The sequence below is a fragment of the Ictidomys tridecemlineatus genome, chromosome 13 (genome assembly GCF_052094955.1).
Source record: "Ictidomys tridecemlineatus isolate mIctTri1 chromosome 13, mIctTri1.hap1, whole genome shotgun sequence".
NCBI classification, from domain to species: domain Eukaryota; kingdom Metazoa; phylum Chordata; class Mammalia; order Rodentia; family Sciuridae; genus Ictidomys; species Ictidomys tridecemlineatus.
In genome coordinates, this window is record NC_135489.1 from 56,367,183 (window position 1) to 56,386,636 (window position 19,454).

General features: G+C 38.7%; 1 long non-coding RNA gene across 1 annotated transcript in view; it reads left to right on the top strand.

The window, feature by feature from the left end:
* LOC120886364 (uncharacterized) overlaps nt 1–19,454 on the top strand; it is a 93,947-nt gene that overhangs the window by 54,735 nt on the left and 19,758 nt on the right. Inside the window, exon 5 of the long non-coding RNA XR_013429705.1 lies at nt 8,629–8,700. This is a non-coding gene — a long non-coding RNA (uncharacterized LOC120886364). The remainder of the gene's footprint in view (nt 1–8,628; nt 8,701–19,454) is intronic.

Sequence of the window (19,454 nt, forward strand, 5' to 3'; positions counted from 1 at the left end):
ATTTGATAGACATCACTATAAAAAGATGATGAAAAATAAATGAGTACTGCCCTCCTGGCAATTATAATCTGTTGCAGGGTTTGGCAGATGTTTTCTTGTAAATGGTCTAATAGTGAATATTTTAGCCTTTACAGGTAACTTAGTTCAATCCTCTGATATAACAAAATACCACACACTGGGTAATTTTGTAAATAATAAAAACATACTTCTCATGGTTTTAAAAACTGGAAATTCCAAACTCAAGATCGAGGTGCTAGCAAGATAGGTACCTGGTGAGGGCTGCTTTCTGCTTCATAGTTGTCACCTTGTTGTGATGTCCTCCAGCACAGGAGATAAATTCTGTGTCATTCCATGATGGAAGAGTAGAAGCATAAAAGGGGCTAACTAGTTCCTCCAGCCTTGTATAAGAGCATTAATCCTATTGATGGAGATAGAACCTTCATAGTCTAATTACTCTCTACAGGTCCCACCCCTTAATACTGTTCTGTTGGAGATTAAGTTTCAACCTTAATTTTGGAACATTGCAACAGAGCAGCTAGTCTTGGTGCAAAAGCAGCCAGACATCACTGAACCCATTGGACCTGTGACCTATAAACCTTCATTACAAAGTCAGGCAGTGAGCTTTGGTCCACAGGCCAATATAGGCAGGGATAGAACACATTTAAATCTACCTGCTGCGCCCATGAATTTATAGCCCAAGCCAGGCCAAGACATGCATGGAATAATCCATCTGAGGTCCTCCATTAACTGGAAACTATTGTGGTGACACTGTTGGGGACTGAGTAGGACAAGGGTGAATGAGCGAGGAGGAGGCAGTCAGGAAAGAACTATTGGGCAAAAGAAAAGAGTATAATATGGAGTTGAAAGGTATAGTTTGGAGTCCTTGTCCTATCACCTGCTAGCCTGTTGGCCTTGGGTAAGTCATTATCCTTAATAATATCATAATTTCCTAAGAACCATCACCTTTTATAGAAATGAACTGAAATGTCAAATGAAGATGGCATTGATTGTTGTCACCTGAAAAAAAAAATCATGTCTTCACTATTCCTCCTTCTGCTAAGCAGACTAAGTAACTGGTCATTTAAAATGAAAATCAGAATTTTGAAGTCTCAGGTTCCCAATGAATAGTTGCTTATTTACAAAAATATATGCTTTTATATATGTGTGTGTGTGTGTGTATGTACATACATATACATATATATATGTATTGTGCAAGGAGTATTTAAGGAATGAAAGAAAACAAGGATACTTCCCTAACCATGCTTATGTATATGCCCATAGATGCTTAATGGCTGTTTCTTTATAGGTTTAGAGATTAGTATTATCATCTCCCTGTCCCTAAACATGTATGTAGTTGCTTAAAGGTCAGGGTCACTCACTGGGAAGTCTGCCTCACAGAGTCAAGGCCCTGGGGACACACCACTACCTCCTGTGAGGAATTGGGGATTCCATCAACCTATCTTCAAGATGCTTGTTAGTGCTTTTCAAAGAACATTAAAGCATGCTTGTAATGATCTCCTTCATTGTTTGAACACATTCCAGCAGTGTTTGCATATAAAATGGTGTTAATAGCACTTAAAATCAGTTTATTGGCTTTTGCTCCTAAGTAAGTTAAACTTTTCCATTATTTACACTGTATTTTTGCTGAGCTAGCCCTTTCCCAGTAGAAACTAACACTCTGTCTGCTGTTACCACCACACACACAGACACAGCCCCTATTACTCTCCACAGTTCCTAGCTATAATTAACTCCAAGTTGAAGGCATACACCAAATCTCCAGCTAACGAGGCAGCCTTCTTGCAGCTGGCTCTGAGTTCTGGAGGGCTGACTGCTGAAAAGAATGAGCCAGAATCTGCAGGAGCATTCCAGGCAGATTCCAGCCTCCTCTTTACTGTCATTCATTCAACAGATACATATTGATCTGCCATGTGTCAGGCGCTGTGCCAAAATGAAATCATTCTTTACACTAATATTTATTGAGTGCCTATTTCAGACCAGACACAATCCTACGTGTCAGAGACAGAGCAGGGAACAAAAGAACAGACTACTTTGTGGGTATAGTGCTTAACGTTCTTCCAGAGGGGACAGAAAAGTAATCACTTAGTGCATGGTAAAATATGTGTATCACAAAGTGACTCACGCAACAGCAAAAGTAAAGCAGGGGACGGAGGTGGTCTGGGGCGTGAGTTGCATTTCTCATGTTGTGGTCAGGAGGACCTCCCTGAGGAAGGGGACACAATGCCAGCCAGGACTAGAAGCAGGGGAACAAGTGGCCATTCCAGACATGGGCTTTGAGGCAGAAGAAGTGTGGTCAGGATGGCAAGGAGGCCAGTGTTAGGAAAGCAGAGGGAATGAACAGGAAAGTTGTAGGGTTTGTGGACACTGGGGTGAGCACACTACAAACAGCTGAGAGAATCCCTAGCCTCATGAATTTGATAGTCACGGTGCAGGGATTAGGAGAATTAGTAAGATGAAGTAAATGATCCCATACGATTGTACAATTAAATGAAACTGAGGTTCAGGGCACAAAAGAGGCACATGGGATTTTGAGAACTTAAATTGTAGGGGCTGATTTATTCAGGCAGTATGGAAAGGTGACCCTGAAGATGTGACATGGAAGACAATTGAATTAAGAGGATAAAGTAATCCCAGCAGTTTGGTCACAGGAGGATCACAAGTTCAAAGCCAGCCTTATACCTAGCAACTTAGTGAGGCCCTAAGCCACTTAGCCAGACCCTGTCTCAAAAAAAAAAAAAAAAAGGCCTGGGGATGTGGCTCAGTGATTGACCACCTCAGGGTTCAATCACTGGTACGTTAAAAAAAAAAGAAAAAAGGATAAGAACCTGTCACATAAGGGAGCCTCTTACATCTGAGGAACTAGACAGAAACCCGGGTAGCTAGAGCTTGGAGGGATTGGAGGTACAAGTTAGGCAAAGGAAGGAAAGAGAAAAGGAGAATCCAGACCACAGAGCTGTTTAAGACACATTAAGGATTTTAGTCTTTATTATAATTACAAGGAGACCACATTAAGGGATTTTTTGGGAGGAGGAGAGTGGGTTGTTAATTAAATTTGCATTGAAATTTTTTGGTCGAAGGAATAGAAAATGGATCAGAAAAGAACACTAGTTAGGAGATCCTGGGTAGCAGGATCCAGGTGAGAAACAATAGTGCTGTGTCTAGAGAAAAGGTATGTTATAGAGTCAAGAGAAGTAATTGACCAAACTGAAAGATGGATAGGATATGGAGTAAAACAGAGGAGACAGAGATGACTCAGACTTCCAATTTGCAGAAAGATGATGGACGGACATTTGGACAGATAGCAGATGGAGGGATGGGCCATTTACTTAGATGGGCAACACTGGAAGGAACCAGATTTGAAGAGGATCTCAGGGGTGAGCTTTCAGTTAGCAGTAGTATGGAAAGCTTAGGGGTTTAAGTTGGGGACATTTTGAAGCCTTTGAATGAATTGCCAATAGATGGTTACATAAAATGCCCTGGGATTTATAAGAGAAGGGTCTTGTCCTGGATATATAAGTGAATCATGGGGCAGATAGGTGGCTGGGGAAGACTTTGGCATGATGAGATTGTCTGCAAAGAAAAATATAAAAGGCATAGAGGGCCCAGGACCAATCCAGAGGAGCTGTAATAATAGACATATGGAGATGAAACTGCTCAGCCTGTAAACATGAACATTGTGTTGTGCAGAAATGGGGGTGTTAATGATGTCCTGTTGGTATATCTAGTATTGTGGAGACTGGGGTAGTGGCAAGGACAGAACCAAGTGTGGCATTAGCTAGGAAGGGGAGGAGAGGGCCCCTTCTGAGTTTGGATGTCATCTTCACTGGGAAACTCCAGGCATCCCCATGTAATTTTCTAATAATGAGAAACTAAGAGGGCTCTGAAAACTTTCCACCTAATCTGTCCCTCCAGCTTCTTTTAATCAATAGACCAATCTTGGTGGCTTGCATTGAAGACTTCACGTTTTTTGTATTGGATTTTGTTTTGTATCAAAGTTCTCTTTGTTAATTAAGTGACTCCTACAGTGCCCTCTTCTTTCTTTTCCTTCCTCTTCTCCTCCCCCTCCCTCTTCCTTTCTCTCTTCTCTTCCCCAAACCCCTCCTCTGGAATCTACAATTGTCCTGATCTGGCTTAGCTGTAAAAACCAGAGCTATGGGAAAGGAGGAAACAAGAATTTAGTTGGACGAGATTGAATTGGCAGGGAGAGCTTTGGCATTAAATTCTGGTAGACAAGGCAAGGAAGAAATAGCTTGACACAATTCGTTCAGGAATGTAGAGTAGAGTCTAGAAAAATCAGGAGCAATAAGAGTCAAGGATCACTGCCAGGATTCTGAACAGTGAAGAGTAAGAGTCCCTTAACAGAGAGACTAGGTAAACAAGGAGCCAGAAACAAAGCAAGAAAACCAGCAGACCCTGATTCTTCTGCAGAGCCCCCTACCATTAAACATGGGTCCCATTTTTGCTCCTTGCTCAGAGCCTGTGTTGTAGCGACAAATGAGGAAAGATACCAAAGATAGCAGGAAACAGTTTTATTTGACTGCAGCCAGGTTCAAAGGGCACAGCTTTTGCTGTAATCAGTTAATCCTTTGAACCCCAAGTTCAGGTAGTTTCAGAATTTTATACCTAGCATGTAAGGGGAGGGGCAAAGAAGTTCACAGTCTGCAGAAGTTCACATAAAGGCAGGTTTTTCTTTCACTGTTCTGGGCAAGTTAACCCTTCAAGGACAACACCTGAGAAGGGGAGAGCTTCTTCTCTCTTTTCTTTCCTCCCCCTGCCAGCTGTTACCATGGAGCCCAATTGGTAATTTCTCTTATCTTAAAAATGTAGACATCCCTGTGAAGCTCAAGGCCAGAGGCCTTGTTTACACATTTCTATAAAGTACTATACCGGATACATATTTATAAAAAACTAGTAAGGGGGTGTCCAGTGCCTGGAGTGCTGATTTCTTCCCAGCCAGTGGCCAAGTAAGATAGGTCAACACAAAAATAGGAAGTTCACCTACATTGAACTCTTTTGTAGAGACTCGTTTGCTGATAGTCCTAAAATCAGCCAGGAGGAAGATTTCTGGAGAAGCCCAGTTAAGACTTTTCTGTGGAGAAAGGGGGTGCCACTACATCTGTGTGGCTGGACTTGAGGCTCATTTGGGAACTAATAGGGTTCAATGCCAAAGGGTAGGATGCCAAGCACTTCCTACTGGTCATGGTCACCTAGCTCTTCTGCATCTTGTACCTTGAAACAAGTGCAGTAGCATCCTTGGCGATATGTAACTACAAAAGGAGCAAAGCCATTCTTGGCAGCATCAGTGAAGACTAATTTTGAGTCTTCTCTCAGAGGCCAATGTTACTTAGATCACTGTGACTCCATTTTACCTTAACTATGTCATCAGTATTTAGCAGAAAGAGAGAATTGGTTGGAGACGAAAGATTATCAGTGATGTACTCCATTTCTGTCCCTGGGGGTATACCTAATTACACGAAAGTTAAAATTGCAAGACCATTACCAATATTATTATGTTTAATATGGAAGTATGAAAATATTTGAAGCTGCTGAGGGATATTTTTAATATAATGTTACTTATAAAAAAGTAACATTAAAAAGTGTGTAAGTACCATGTTTTATTTTTATTTTTATGGATTTTTTTTGGGGGGGGAGTACTGAGGATTGAACTCAGGAGTACTCAACCACTGAGCCACATCCCCAGTTTTGTTTTGTATTTTATTTAGAGACAGGGTCTCACCGAGTTGCTTAGCACCTTGCTATTGTCAAGGCTGGCTTTGTAACCAGCAATCCTCCAGTCTTAGCATACCATGTTTCAGAGACTTAGGACAGAGAATTTTTATTTTCCTAATTACCCAAGAGTTTTCTGAAACATTTTTCTTTGTCATTGATACATAATAATTGTACATATTTGTGGGGTACACATGATAATTCAATAATACTTCTTAAAAGATTGGTTTTTCAAAAAAATCACTATTCACTTATTCAAAAAATATTTAAGAGAGAACCTACTATGTTCTAGGCCCTAATATAGTGATCAGAAAAGGAAAATATATGTCTTTACAGGCTTTAATACTTTCCCTTTCAATGAAATAACTGTCCTGGATAGTATTTGTACAATTACAGCACTTATACAGTACTATCTGTGTGTCAGATATTTTTCTTGGCAATTTGTGTTTTCATTAATCCTTGAAAAAGCTAAATTTCAGGTAAATTCTGCTATCCTTTCTCTAAATAAGGTGACCAATAGCAAAAGAGGAAATTTAGAAGGTGTGTGATATTTCTTTGTCTTTCTGCTAGTCATTTTTTCATTCCTGTAACAAAATGCCTGAAATAAATCTACTTAACTGAGTCAAATGGTGGTTCTATTCCCAGTTTTCCAAGGAATCTCCCTACTGCTTTACATATTCGCTGCAACAATTTGCAGTCCAACCAGCAATGGAGTGTACCTTTATCCCCACATCTTCACCAACACTTATTGTTGTTTGTCTTCATAATAACTGCCTTTCTGACTAGAGTGAGATGAAATCTTAAAGTAGTTTTGATTTGCATTTCTCTAATTGCTAGAGATGATGAACATTTTTTCATATATTTGTTAATTGATTGTATATCCTCTTCTGAGAAGTGTCTGTTCATGTCCCTGGCCCATTTATTAATTGTGTTATTTGTTTTTTCAATGCTTAGCTTTTTGTGTTCTTTATATACCCCAGAGATTAGTGCTCTATCTGATGCGTAAGGAGTAAAAATTTGCTCCCAAAATATAGGCTCTCTATTCAACTCAAAGATTGTTTCTTTTGCTGAGAAGAAACTTTTTAGTTTGATTCCATCCCATTTATTGATTCTTGGTTTTAATTCTTGCGCTATAGGAGTCTTATTATGGAAGTTGGGGCTACTCCCACATGATGAAGATTAGGGCCTACTTTCTCTTCTATTAGATGCAGAGTCTCTGGTTTAAATCCTAAGTCCTTGATTCACTTTGAATTGAGTTTTGTGCATGGTGAGAGATAGGGGTTTAATTTCATTTTGTTGCTGTTTTCCCAACACCATTTGTAGAGGAGTCTATCTTTTCTCCAATGCATGTTTTTGGTGCCTTTGTCTAATACAAGATAATTGTAATTTTGTGGGTTAGCTCTGTGTCCTCTATTCTGTACCATTGTTCTACCAGTCTGTTTTGGTGCCAATACCATGCTGTTTTTGTTACTATTGCTCTGTGGTATAGTTTAAGGTCTGGTATAGTGATGTCACCTACTTCACTCTTCCTGCTAAGGATTGCTTTAGCTATTCTGGGTCTCTTATTTTTCCAGATGAATTTCATAATTGCCTTTTCTATTTCTATGAGGATGCCATTGGGATTTTAATCAGAATTGCATTAAATCTGCAAAGTGCTTTTGGTAGTATGGTCATTTTGATAATATTAATTCTGCCTATCCAAGAGCAAGGTAGATCTTTCCATCTTCTAAGGTCTTCTTTGACTTCTTTCTTTAGGGTTCTTTAGTTTTCATTATATAGATCTTTCACCTCTTTCATTAAGTTGATTCCCAAGTATTTTTTTTTTGAGGCTATTGTAAATAGGGTAGTTTTCCTCAGTTCCCTTTCTGAAGACTTGTCACTGATGTACAGGAATGTCTTTGACTTGTGGGTGTTGATTTTATATCCTGCTACTTTGCTGAATTCATTTACTAGTTCTAGAAGTTTTAAGGTGTAGTTTTCTGGGTCCTCGGTCTATACTCAAAGGACTTAAAAACAGCATACTACAGGAACATAGCCACATCAAAGTTAATAATATCACAATTCACAATAGCTAAGCTGTGGAACCAACCTAGATGCCCCTCAGAAGATAAATGGATTAAAAAAACATAGCATATATACACAATGGAACATTACTCAGCAATAAAAGAGAATAAAATCATGGCATTTGCAGATAAATGGATGGCATTGCTAAGTGAAGTTAGCCAATCCCCAAAAAGCAAATGCCAAATGTTTTCTCTGATATAAGGAGGCTGACCCATAATGGGAGGGAGAGCATGGGAGGAATAGAGGAAAGCTAGATAGGGCAGAGGGGTAGGAGGGGAAGGGAGGGGGCAGGGCATTAGCAATGATGGTGGAATGTGATAGACATCATTATCCAAAGTACATGTATGAAGATATGAATTGGTGTGAACATACTTTATATACAAACAGAGATATGAAAAGTTGTGTTCTATAAGTGTAATAAGAATTGTAATGCATTCCACTGTCGTGTATTTAAAAAATAAAATCAATTAAATATTTTTTAAAACCTAAAAAATAAAGAAATCTATTTAAGAAGAGGAAAAGTTTATATTGGCCCAGTTTAAGAGGTTTTAGTCCATAAATGAGCATATAATTGAGGAAGGTATACAGTAGAACAAACTGCTGAACTTTGGTGACTAGGAAGTGGCTCAGTGGTAGATCACTTACCTAATATATATGAGGCACTAGGTTTGATCCCCCAGTACTGCAAAATAGAGATCACACACAAACTGTGGAAATTCATATACATGGATGATCTTGATGTCATAGGGGTATATTCCAAGTCTTGGAGAATCCTAACCATTTGCTTTAGTTAATAGTTGTTTTCTTTTTCCTTGGCAGATGATCATTCCCGGGCTAGAGACAATAGAAGAAGACTTCAACTCAGACTATATCAATGGAAATTATATCAAAGTATGTATTTTGAAACTCTCAGTGAACTCAGCCATCCTAACACATACAGATTGTGTGTTTGCTATGACATGGGCAGACAAACCTCAGATACAAACTAAAAACAAATGTATTAATGTTGCCCCATGCCCCATACAACTTCACAGTAACTACACAGTCACTCCTTTTCTCAAATCAGCCTGTTCCTTGGTCAATTTCTCTGGCATTCTGTATACTGTCCCATGCTTACATAGACTAAGAATTTTTTTTCTTTCATTTTTTTTGTGAACAACTTGTAATTATTTGACATTTTTTAAAAAAAATTGTTTGCATATTAATGGAACAAATCTCTCTAATTCCTAATGCAGTAATTTGCGATCTCTTATCATCTGTGCACTTTTAAAGTTGCCTCAAAGTAGTCTGCAGCTGTTCACCAGGACTTCCAGCGCAAGCAAGACGTGTCATTAAATATGTAGGCTGTTTAATTATTGAAGATGGCTTCTTTGTTAATTTTGCATTATGTTAACTCAATGTTTTACAGTAGGATAAATTCTTTAGGAGACAGCCTGTTTTCAGTTGAAATGAGTGAAATCAAAAGTAGCCTGAAAAAATCAAGGGAAGGTTGGGATTCCCAAGTCTACATTAAACAGATTTCAGCTTCTTTGTGGTTCCAAAGATGTACTCTGTGCATAGCCATCACCTTATTTTTAAGTCCATCAGGAACAGGTTTTACCCATCATATGCAGGCTCAGCAACCCTAATCCTCAAATCCAAAACATTCCAAAATCTGCTGTCTTTTGAGCCCTTATACAACTCCACAGGTTGAAAATTTCATATTTGACTTCATATGACAGGTAATACCCAAAAATCAGCACTCAGAACCCAATTTGTTCAGTATCCCCAAGGGGAAAAAAAAAAAGACTCTCCTGTCCCCTTCAACTGTGATGCATGAACTTCGCTTCATGTAAAAAAACAAAACAAAACAAAACAAAAACAAAAGTGTTTGAAATACTGAATAAAATACTTCAGGCTATATGTATTATGTATATAGGAATCAAATGAATTTCATGTTTAGACTTTTATTGTCCCCAGATATCTTATTATGTATACATAAATATGCCAAAATTGGAAGCACTTGTGGTCCCAACATTCCTGGTAAGGGATGCTTAACCTTCATATGGATTCTTTTATATTCTGGGAATGAATAAGACTTGGGTGCTACTAAAAGTAACTAGCACCATAACCTCTAGTTGTTATCTAAAAATAATATATGAATGTTATTTTTAGCACTAATTGGAAAAGGTTGACATTTTAGTTATAGCTTGACAAATTCAGGTATAGATTTGTGGGTGGAGCTGGAGGGTCATTATTGAAAGAGTAATTCATATCTTATTCATCAAACAACCTTACACCATTTTGATAGTGGCCAAAATAATACTCACTCCAGTTTTGATTATTTTAAAATCAGAATTTCTTCATAAGCGTAATTGTACTTATTACTCTGTTCATGTCCAAAACCTGTCACTCTTCTCCCCACGGCCTCATAATGTAGAAGCTGAAAAATGAAATGTCTTCTCCAGTTCCCCTCACCACCAGGTCAACTAACTATAATATACCTTCCCCTGGGGCTTCCAGTGAACACTGTTCACCTTCTAGTCCCAGCTACTGTGGTCTCTGTTGGGTCCTCGAGCATAGAGCACATTGTCCTAGTCGCCTGGAATATGCCTGAAATATGCCTGAAATATATTGAACACTTAAGTGTTTGATGAGTCATTGACTGAAGGAGTCTATAGGATCAGAGTAGGCATCTAGAAGAGGTCACTTGAATTGAGCTTGAAACAGTGGGTGGGTAGAGATACAGAAGAGAAAACCTTCTAGCTCAAGGAAATAATATGAGCAAGACTATATAAATAATTAAAATACCTGATGAATGAGTGTTAATTTTATTTTGACAGAGAGGAGAGTAATTACTCAAGGACCTCTTTATTCACTTGGTCATGCAAATCTCATTGAGCACCTGTGATGTGTTGGTTACTTAATGGGCACTAGAGCTATAGCTGTGAACAATTCAGATTTAAAACAACTAGCTCAATGAGGTGGTGTGTGTGTATGACCTCATTTAAACCAGCTGAAAGAGGTGGTGCTGTTATGCCGAGTCCCTCTAGAAAGCACTCCAAGGTCAAATTTCAAAAGAGAGTTTTATTTACCTGGTCAGGGACTATCATCCACTGCTGATACTCAAGCTTATCGTAATGTAAGCTAGCCAATCACAGAAATTAAAACAATAATAAGTGGGACTTGTGGGCTGTAGGCAGGACTGGAATTTTCCAGTCAGCAAGCAAGCGATAAACAGAAGCTTTTTTAAGCATTAGCTTTGCAGTTCAGTTGACCACAGTCCTGGGTTCAAGCAGGTGATAGACAGTTGCATCCTGAATTTGGGCAGGGGTCATCAGGGTGAAAATCTACTTCAAAGTCATGTAGATACACAAGGGCATTCAAACCCAATGACCATCGTTGCATCCTAAGTAGGGTACAATTGGTGGGGTACAAAGTACAGAAAGACAATTTTTTTATAAGACAACAGCTTTCATTTCAGTTTCTCAGAAACAGCTCTTGTAATATTTTTTTCTATAGAAGGCAGCAAAATGGATTCTCAGGCCTTTCTATGACAGTTCTTGCTTTATAATTGTCTTATCTCACTTATCAAAGTCTTCTATCTGTAATCTATATTTCTAGTAATCTATAACCTATAACTTACACTCTTATTGATTATATTTATCAGCTCACACCACTATAGTGCATATCTATAATCCCAGTTATTCAGGAAGCTATGTCTGGAGGATCACAAGTTCAAGGCCAGCTTCATCAACTTTGCAAGACCCTGTCTCAAAATAAAAAAATAAAAAGGACTGGGTGTGTAACTCAGTGGTAGAGTGCTCCTGGGTCCAATCCCCAGTACCACAAAAGCAAAAACAACAACAAATATAATCTGCTGGACATAGTGGTGCACACTTGTAATCATAGTGGCTCAGGAGGCTGATCAAAAAATTAAAGCCAGCCTCAGCCACTTAGCAAGGACCTAAGAAACTTAGACCCTGTGTCTAAATATAAAAGAATAAAAAACAAGAAGGGCTGGGAATGTGGCTCAGTGGTAAAGCACCCCAAAATAATAATAACAAGAACACTAATAGTAATAACATTCTGATCTAATGGGGCTGAAGTTCTAATTAGAAGAAATGACAATAAGTAAAACAAGTTAATTCTGTGTGGTATGTTAGAAGGTAGTGTGTACTATGGGGGAAACTAAAGCCATTAGGAGACGTAGGAGTGTTAGGCTTGGAGGTGAACTGCAGTCAGTGTGAAGGTGACATTGGACAAAAGCATATGAGGGGTGGATCCATGTAGATATCAGGGAAAATCAGTCTGAGCAAAAGGCTTGTTATAGAGCTTACCTAACTCATCTGAAGAAAAATGAGCAGCAGGTGTTGGTGGAGTGGTGTGTGGGGCGACTGGGGAATAAGGAGGAAATGAAGCGAGAGGCCATGGAGCCAAGTAATAGAAATGATGGCAAGACCTTTGGCTTTCAGTGTGCAAGATGGGAGTGATTTGATGGATCTGAGCAGAGGTCTGACTGCAGAGAGGAGAACAAACTGTAGGTGGGTAGGAGCCGGAGCAAGGAGACCTGCTGGATGACTGTGGAAGTAATCCAAAGGGAGTGGACAGGGAGAAATGGGATCCTGGGTCTATACTGAGGGCTGAGCCCATGGGATTTGCTGGCAGATTGGCCAAGGGTGTGGGAGGTAGAAAGGGGTCAGGAATTCCTATAAGAGATGGGATTGCTGTTTTCTCAGAAGTCTCTGGGTGGAGCAGGTTTGGGTAGGTCTTAGAGAAGAAATGAGTTCAATTTTACACATGTTAAGGTGTAATATACATTAGACATTGACATGGAGTGTTCATCAGGTAACTGATCCACATCCAGATTTCAAGGAAAAGTTCTGGTTTAGAAATAAGAATATAGAATTCATCAGGATGCGGATGGTATTGAAGGCCATGAGACAGGATCAGATGACCAGGAGAGTGAGGATAGACAAAGGAAAATCCAAGAACTAGACATTCCAACATCAAGGGGAAAGGAAGAACCTTCCAGCAAAATAGAATACAAGTAGCCAAGGAGGAAGGATGGAGGAAAACCAGCAGAGTCCTGTTCTGGAAGCAAGTGAAGGAAGTATTTTAAGGTGGATCCTTAGTATTTATGCAACTGATGGTTCAAGTAAATGAGGATTGGGAAATGACCATGATGTTTAGGAACATAGTCCATTCCTGGATGGTGCATGCCCACAGTTTATCAGATGTGTTTTTCCTATCTGCTAGACACCTTGCTAGGCATTGGACCTAGAGAGTGAATAAGTCAGATGGAGTAATTGCCTTGTGGGACTTTGTCAGCTACTGGGAAATGAGTGTCTATATAGGTAACGATTCTGTAATTTGAAATATACAGCCAGTGAGATGTATAAAAGAAATGTTTGCTTTTGTTTTTCATTGTTGTGTTTTTTGTTTTTACAACACTAATTTTACAGGTACAACTTTAAGTTGTCTGAGAAATCCGTATACTCTCCAAGTTTCTTTTTTCTGTGTTCCAGCTAACTTTGGGCATAGTACTTGGGGTCTGAAATGGAAAGCATTAAGTCCATGATGATATAATATGTTCCTGGGTATAATGTTCTCTGACTTGGCTTTGTCTTTCCCAGATACCTATCCTACAATTTCTTTGCTACCTGCTTTCTTTGGCCCCAGCTTTCATCTTACTTGTTTCTTACATGGTCTCGATAAAAGGAAGAGGTCTTGCAGAATTTCTGTTTCTTGAAATTCCTGGTCCTTTGTACAGCATCATGTCCTGGTACTAACAGTGTTTAAGAATGGTTTTGAATATTAGTATTGATGGAACTGTCTATTCTACCATAATGGACTATGTGTTAAGCCCTTGGCACATTGCCAGTAACATCCCAAACACAAATGAAATTCTATTGCACACTCCCAGTCTGTTTGCATCTGAATAAGAGTGGTGGTCATTTTTTCCCCCCAGGGATCCATTAATTGTTAGTGTTTATTGCTCATTCATCATCTCATAGATAATATATAATTAAGTCACTCATACCTCCTGTGCAAGCATCAGAACAGTTATATTTCTGCACCTTCACTTATTAAGAGAAACTCAGTGGTCCTTGGCCTGGCTAATTTAACTTTCAAGTGAAACAGCTGTTGGTGTTTGTATATGCAAATCATTTCCGAAGACTTAGCATGTGACTTCTGTGCTAGATGATCTGTTTAGCCTCCAAATGTCTTTCTTTCCCTGTGCCATGAAGTCAATAATGGCTCCTGCCAAAGGGACTTTGCTGGCCAAGTGCAAGCTCTCCTGTAGGCTGCCCAGTGTGCCCCAGCACATGGCAGGCCCCACATAGGAGTTGCCAGGATCTTAGAAAGTGCACACCTGGCTCAGGCTCAAGTGCTTGAATCTGGGATTAAACAAGGACCTCTGAGTTCAGTCCTAGATGCTTTCTGGACCTGAACTAAATTAATGAGTGCCTTTAGAGGAACCCATTGTTAGTTCTTTGAAATTCATTCTCATGGCTTTCAGAGTGTTCTAAAATAGGCATCATAACACTTGACTTAATAAATTGGATGATAATTTGAAATTAGTGTTTTTATAAATACAAATGAAAATTCAATTGTAAAATACACAAAAAAATTCTGAGCTGCTTGTCTTGGTTAAAAATTCATGTTTTCACAGGTAGCATGAAAATAAAAATTAAACTCCTTTTGAATTTTCAAAACCAAGGACTTGTAGATTAATATAACTAAACAGTCAGCTAGATTTGAAACCCCCAAATCTATGTATAGCCTCTCACTAGGCTTCCCTTAGTTGAGTGTCTCCATAAGGGAGATTATTCTTTGAAAAAAAAGTACCATTAGAGAAGTCACTTTCTGCAGAATTAATTTGAATGATACTTAATGGTCAGTGGCCCTCTTCAGTGGTATCAACCTGTCAGGTGTTAATGAGCAAACACATTTTAGGCAACTATGGAACAGCAAATGCAATCCATTTGTAGGTCATGCCTAATGCCCTGTTTACCAGACCATGATGGCCTCCCTTTTGTGCAGACTGGGCTACAGATCAGAATTGTCAAACATCACTGTTGTTGGTTCAGGAAAGGCAAAAAATGAATATTTTTATCCTAACATTCATTCAAAGCTGTATGCTGCATATTCAGACCACCATGCTCAGATCAGAAAGCTAGCCTCTCTTGTCTAGTATATGCTGCAGGCATAATGCTACCAATGGCCTCAGATGGCCAGCCAGAAGGATAGCCGATAACCTACAGTGATTGGTGTGGAGAGGTAAAATTTGTTCATGAGTCACCTTCATTTAAAAAAAAAACCACAAACATCTCATTCTAAGAAGTCAACTAAATAGATGATAAGGATTAATAGGAAATGCCATTTTTATTTTATGTGTTCTTTTTAGTTATACATGATAATAGAGTGTATTTTGACATATATACATGGAGTACGTCTGATTCCAATAGGATCGCAACCTTGTGGTTGTACATGATGTTGAGATCACTGTGTTGTTGAGATCACATATGTACACAAGGAAAGTTATGGTAGAATCTTCCCACTGTCATACCTGTCCCCTTCCTTTCCCTCCATTTCCCTTTGTCTAATCCACTGAACTTCTATTCTCCCTGCCCCTTGAGTGTTAGCATCCACATAAGGAAGATGATATTTTAAACACTATCCTCACTCTTTTATCCCTCTGTTTTGTTCTGAGATAGTTCTTTAAAATCTATTCACAGCCAGAACCTGTGAAACTACATGAATGGTCCAATTTACTCACAACCAGTTTTATTCCCAAGAGATAGTAATACACAGATTTCCCTTTCATACAGAGGCCACATTATAAATTTATGTATTGAGTCTCTTCTGCCCAGCTCCCTCACATTCATTGACTTTTCTACCAGTACCTGATTTGGACCTTTGATGATAAAGGTAGTGTTCCTGCAAATTACAGGGATCCTATTTAAGCAAGATATGGTGCTTTTTCAGTATTTTCTTCCTATCTGTCTTCTGTTTAATTATTTTCATGTGGCAGCTAATATATTGATGGTCTAATATGAACTTCATCACGTATGATTGACTGGACATTAATGCAATTGTAATATTCAAGATTTAGGATTAGCAAAACAAGTTATCAAAGTAGAGGCATTAGTATCTATTGCCATATTCTTAAAGCCAGGACAGAGTTAGAATTTCAAAACCAGGGCTCACAGCGAGGGCCAGAAGAGTATGCAGGTATGTATTCTAGCCCAGAACTGATCATAGTTCACAATCAAAATGCAACCCACAGAGACTGTGTTGGATGCAAGCTGGATGAAGAACATTAAGAAGCACTTCTCCACACTGATTGCAGAGAGCACCTGCTGGCCTCGTGGTGGGCAGCCAAGTGGGCCTGGAGAAGTGTTCTTTTTAGTGTCTCATTTCATTTATTAAACTAGCTTAATAGAGTTTTGCTTTAGATAACTCAGAAAGGCAGTTGTGAAAGAAGATGTTGCAGGTCTCTGGCACATGTGACTGTGTGGGTTACACATGTGGAGTCCTTCTTCATGTCTACTTACATGTTTTCCCTGGCATCAGTATTTTTTATTTATTTTACTCTTCAATTTTTTAAATGTTATCATTTTTAATTGACACAAAATAATTGTAAACATTTATGGGAGGTACAGTATGACCCTTTAATATATGCAAACAGTGTGTAATGATCAGTTCAGGGTAAAATAGCACATGTGTCACCTCAGACATGTATCATTTCTTTATGTTGGGAACATTTAAAATCCTTCCACTAGCTATTTTGAAATACTCAATTGTTGTCAACCATAGTTATCCTACTGTGATATGGGACATTAGAAGTTATCCCTCTGGGACTGGGACAGCTCAGTATTAGAATGCTTTTTGCATGAGACCCTGGGTTCCACCCCAGCACAACCACCACAGAAACAAAAACAACAACAAAAAACCAAGGTTATTCTAATCCAGCCACACCCCATACTTCTTCCTTGTCAGCAAGGCTTTTCCAGAGTCATTTATGCACTAAAAATCCCCTTAAAAAGAGTATCATGCCTAACACTCCCAGTCCTGTCTACTACAAGCTGACCCCTCAAAACCACATGGTTAGTTTCTAATAAAATGGATCTAGGATCATCCCCTTCCCAGATATAATACCTTTTACTGCAACACTAAAGTAGAAAATTTTCTTTCATATAGCCCTATTATAAAATGTGTTTTAGCCACTAAGCCACCTCCCCTGCAGCACCCTTTATTTTTAGAGTGTTATGGTTATACATAGTAGTTGGGTTCATCCCAACAAACTCATACAGGCTTAGAAGTCTATTTCAGTTCATGAACCCCCTTTTTCTTCCCATCTCCTCCCTCCTGCTTCTTCTTCTACACTACTAGATTTCCTTTCACTGGTCTATTAACTTTATTTGATTGGATCCTTATGTAACCTTATCCTTCACTCCACCTTTCCTTTATTTTACTCTAGCTTCTGCCTATGAGAAAAAAACATTCAACCTTTGTGTTTCTGACTTTGGTTAGTTTCATTTAGGTGGATATTCTCTATTTCCATCTATTTACTGGCAAATGCCATAATTTCATTCTTTTTGTGTGTGTGTGTGTGTGTGTGTGTGTGTGTGTGTGTGTACACATGTACTACAGTTTCTTAATCCATTCATCTATTGACAAACATTTGGGTTGATTCCATAATTTGGCTAATGAATTGTACTGCTGCAAATATTGATATGGCCGTGTCTCCATAGTATACCAATTTTATGGTGATTCCATCCTTGGTTTTTTGAGGAATCTCCAAACTGCTTTCCAGAGTGGTTGTACTAGTCTCTCATCCCACCAACAATCTACAAGTGTTCCTTTCTCCCCACAATCTCACCAGCATTTATTGTTCTTTATATTCTTGATCATTGCCATTCTAACTAGAGTGAGATGCAATCTTAGTGTAGTTTTAATTTACATGTCCCTAATTGCTAGAGATGTTGAACATTTTTTTTTAATTTATTAGCCTTTTGTGTTTTTTTCTATTGCAAAGTTTCTCTTTAGTTTTCTTTAATTAAAATCATTTTACAAGTCCTAACTGCAACTACAGATCATTAATATCCCCACCTTTGGCTCCAAATTTTCCATTTATTGATTGGGTTATTTGGATTTTTGGTGTCAAGTTTTTGAGCTCTTTGTACATTATGGATATTCATCCCTTACTGGAGGAATAGCTGTCCAAGAATTTCTCCCCTTCTGTAGGCTCTCTCTTTGCCCCCTTAATCAATTCCTTAGCTCTGCAGAATCGTTTTAGTTTGATGGCATCCCACTTATTGATTGTTGGTTTTATTTCTTGTGCTTTGAGGTCTTGTTAAGGAAGTCTGTGCCAGCACCTTTTTGATAGAGTACTGATCCTATGGTTTTTTTTCCAGTAGTTATAAAGTTTCTGGTCTAATACCTAAGACTTTGATCCATTTTGACTTGAGTTTTGTTCAGGATGAAAGATAGGGTTCTAATTTCACTTTTCTACTCATAGCTCTCCACTTTTCCCAGCCCCATTTGTTTAAAAGGTTGTCTTTTCTCCAAGATAGAATTTTAGTGCTCTTGTCCAATATGAGACAGTTTTAGGTTTGTTGGCCCAACCCTTTTTAAATATTTTACATTGGGACAGGATCTTACTAAGTTGCTTCAGGCCTCACTAAGTTGCTGAGGTTGGCTTTGAATTTGTGATCCTCTTGCCTCAGCCTTTCCAGCTTCTGGGATTACAGGTGTGTGCCACCACACCCAGGGTAAAATGCCTCTTTTAATTAAAGTCATTTTACAAGTCCTAACTGTAACTACAGACCATTAATATCCCCACCTTTGACTCTTCCTGAGTACAAGTATGATGCCCACTTCATCACTTCTTTTTTTTTTTTCTGAATTGTGCCAATTTGACAGCATTAGTCAGTCAGTTAGGGATCTTAGCCTGGCTCTTGCTATGTGGAGTCTCTTGTCTCCATCAAGGGGTTTGCTCTGTGCAGGACCCTTAGGCAGCCCTGGAAACAGGTGTTCAGATGATGCCCATTGAGAACACGGAAATCCCTATACTCAAGCCTCATGCTTTCTATGGGACTGGCCAGTGTTGAGTGCTCTGGCCCAGTGGTTCCTCACCTTTAGGAGACACAGAACTTCTTTGAATAGCTGGTGTGATTTAATATCCTCTCCTCAGAAAGAAAATTTCATACATATACATGTTCATGACAAATTAATTTGAGATGCTTCATGGACACTACCCCCACAGTCCTATTCATTAATTATCTCAGGTATCACTTCACTTCATTCAAAAGCTTAAATCTGTTTTTGGAGTAGGACAGGAAACCCAAACTTAATTAACTTAAAAAAAATGGCATACATCTCAGGGGTCAAAAAATAAAAAGATCATAGGTTTCTTACAACTCTACAGCTGTGAAATGCATTTCTAAGAGCTTCAAAATTTTTACTAAATTTAAAAAGTTGTTACTAAAATATTTAATAACCTGATTCCTTATTGAAAGACCATGGAATAGAGTTATAATCTTTAGTATTTTGAACCATAATCAGTCAAGGTCTGTATGTATATTTTATACATATTTGTCTCAGGATGCTGTTCTTTTCTTTTTTGCCTATGTGTCATTCTTTTACATTTGTTTCCC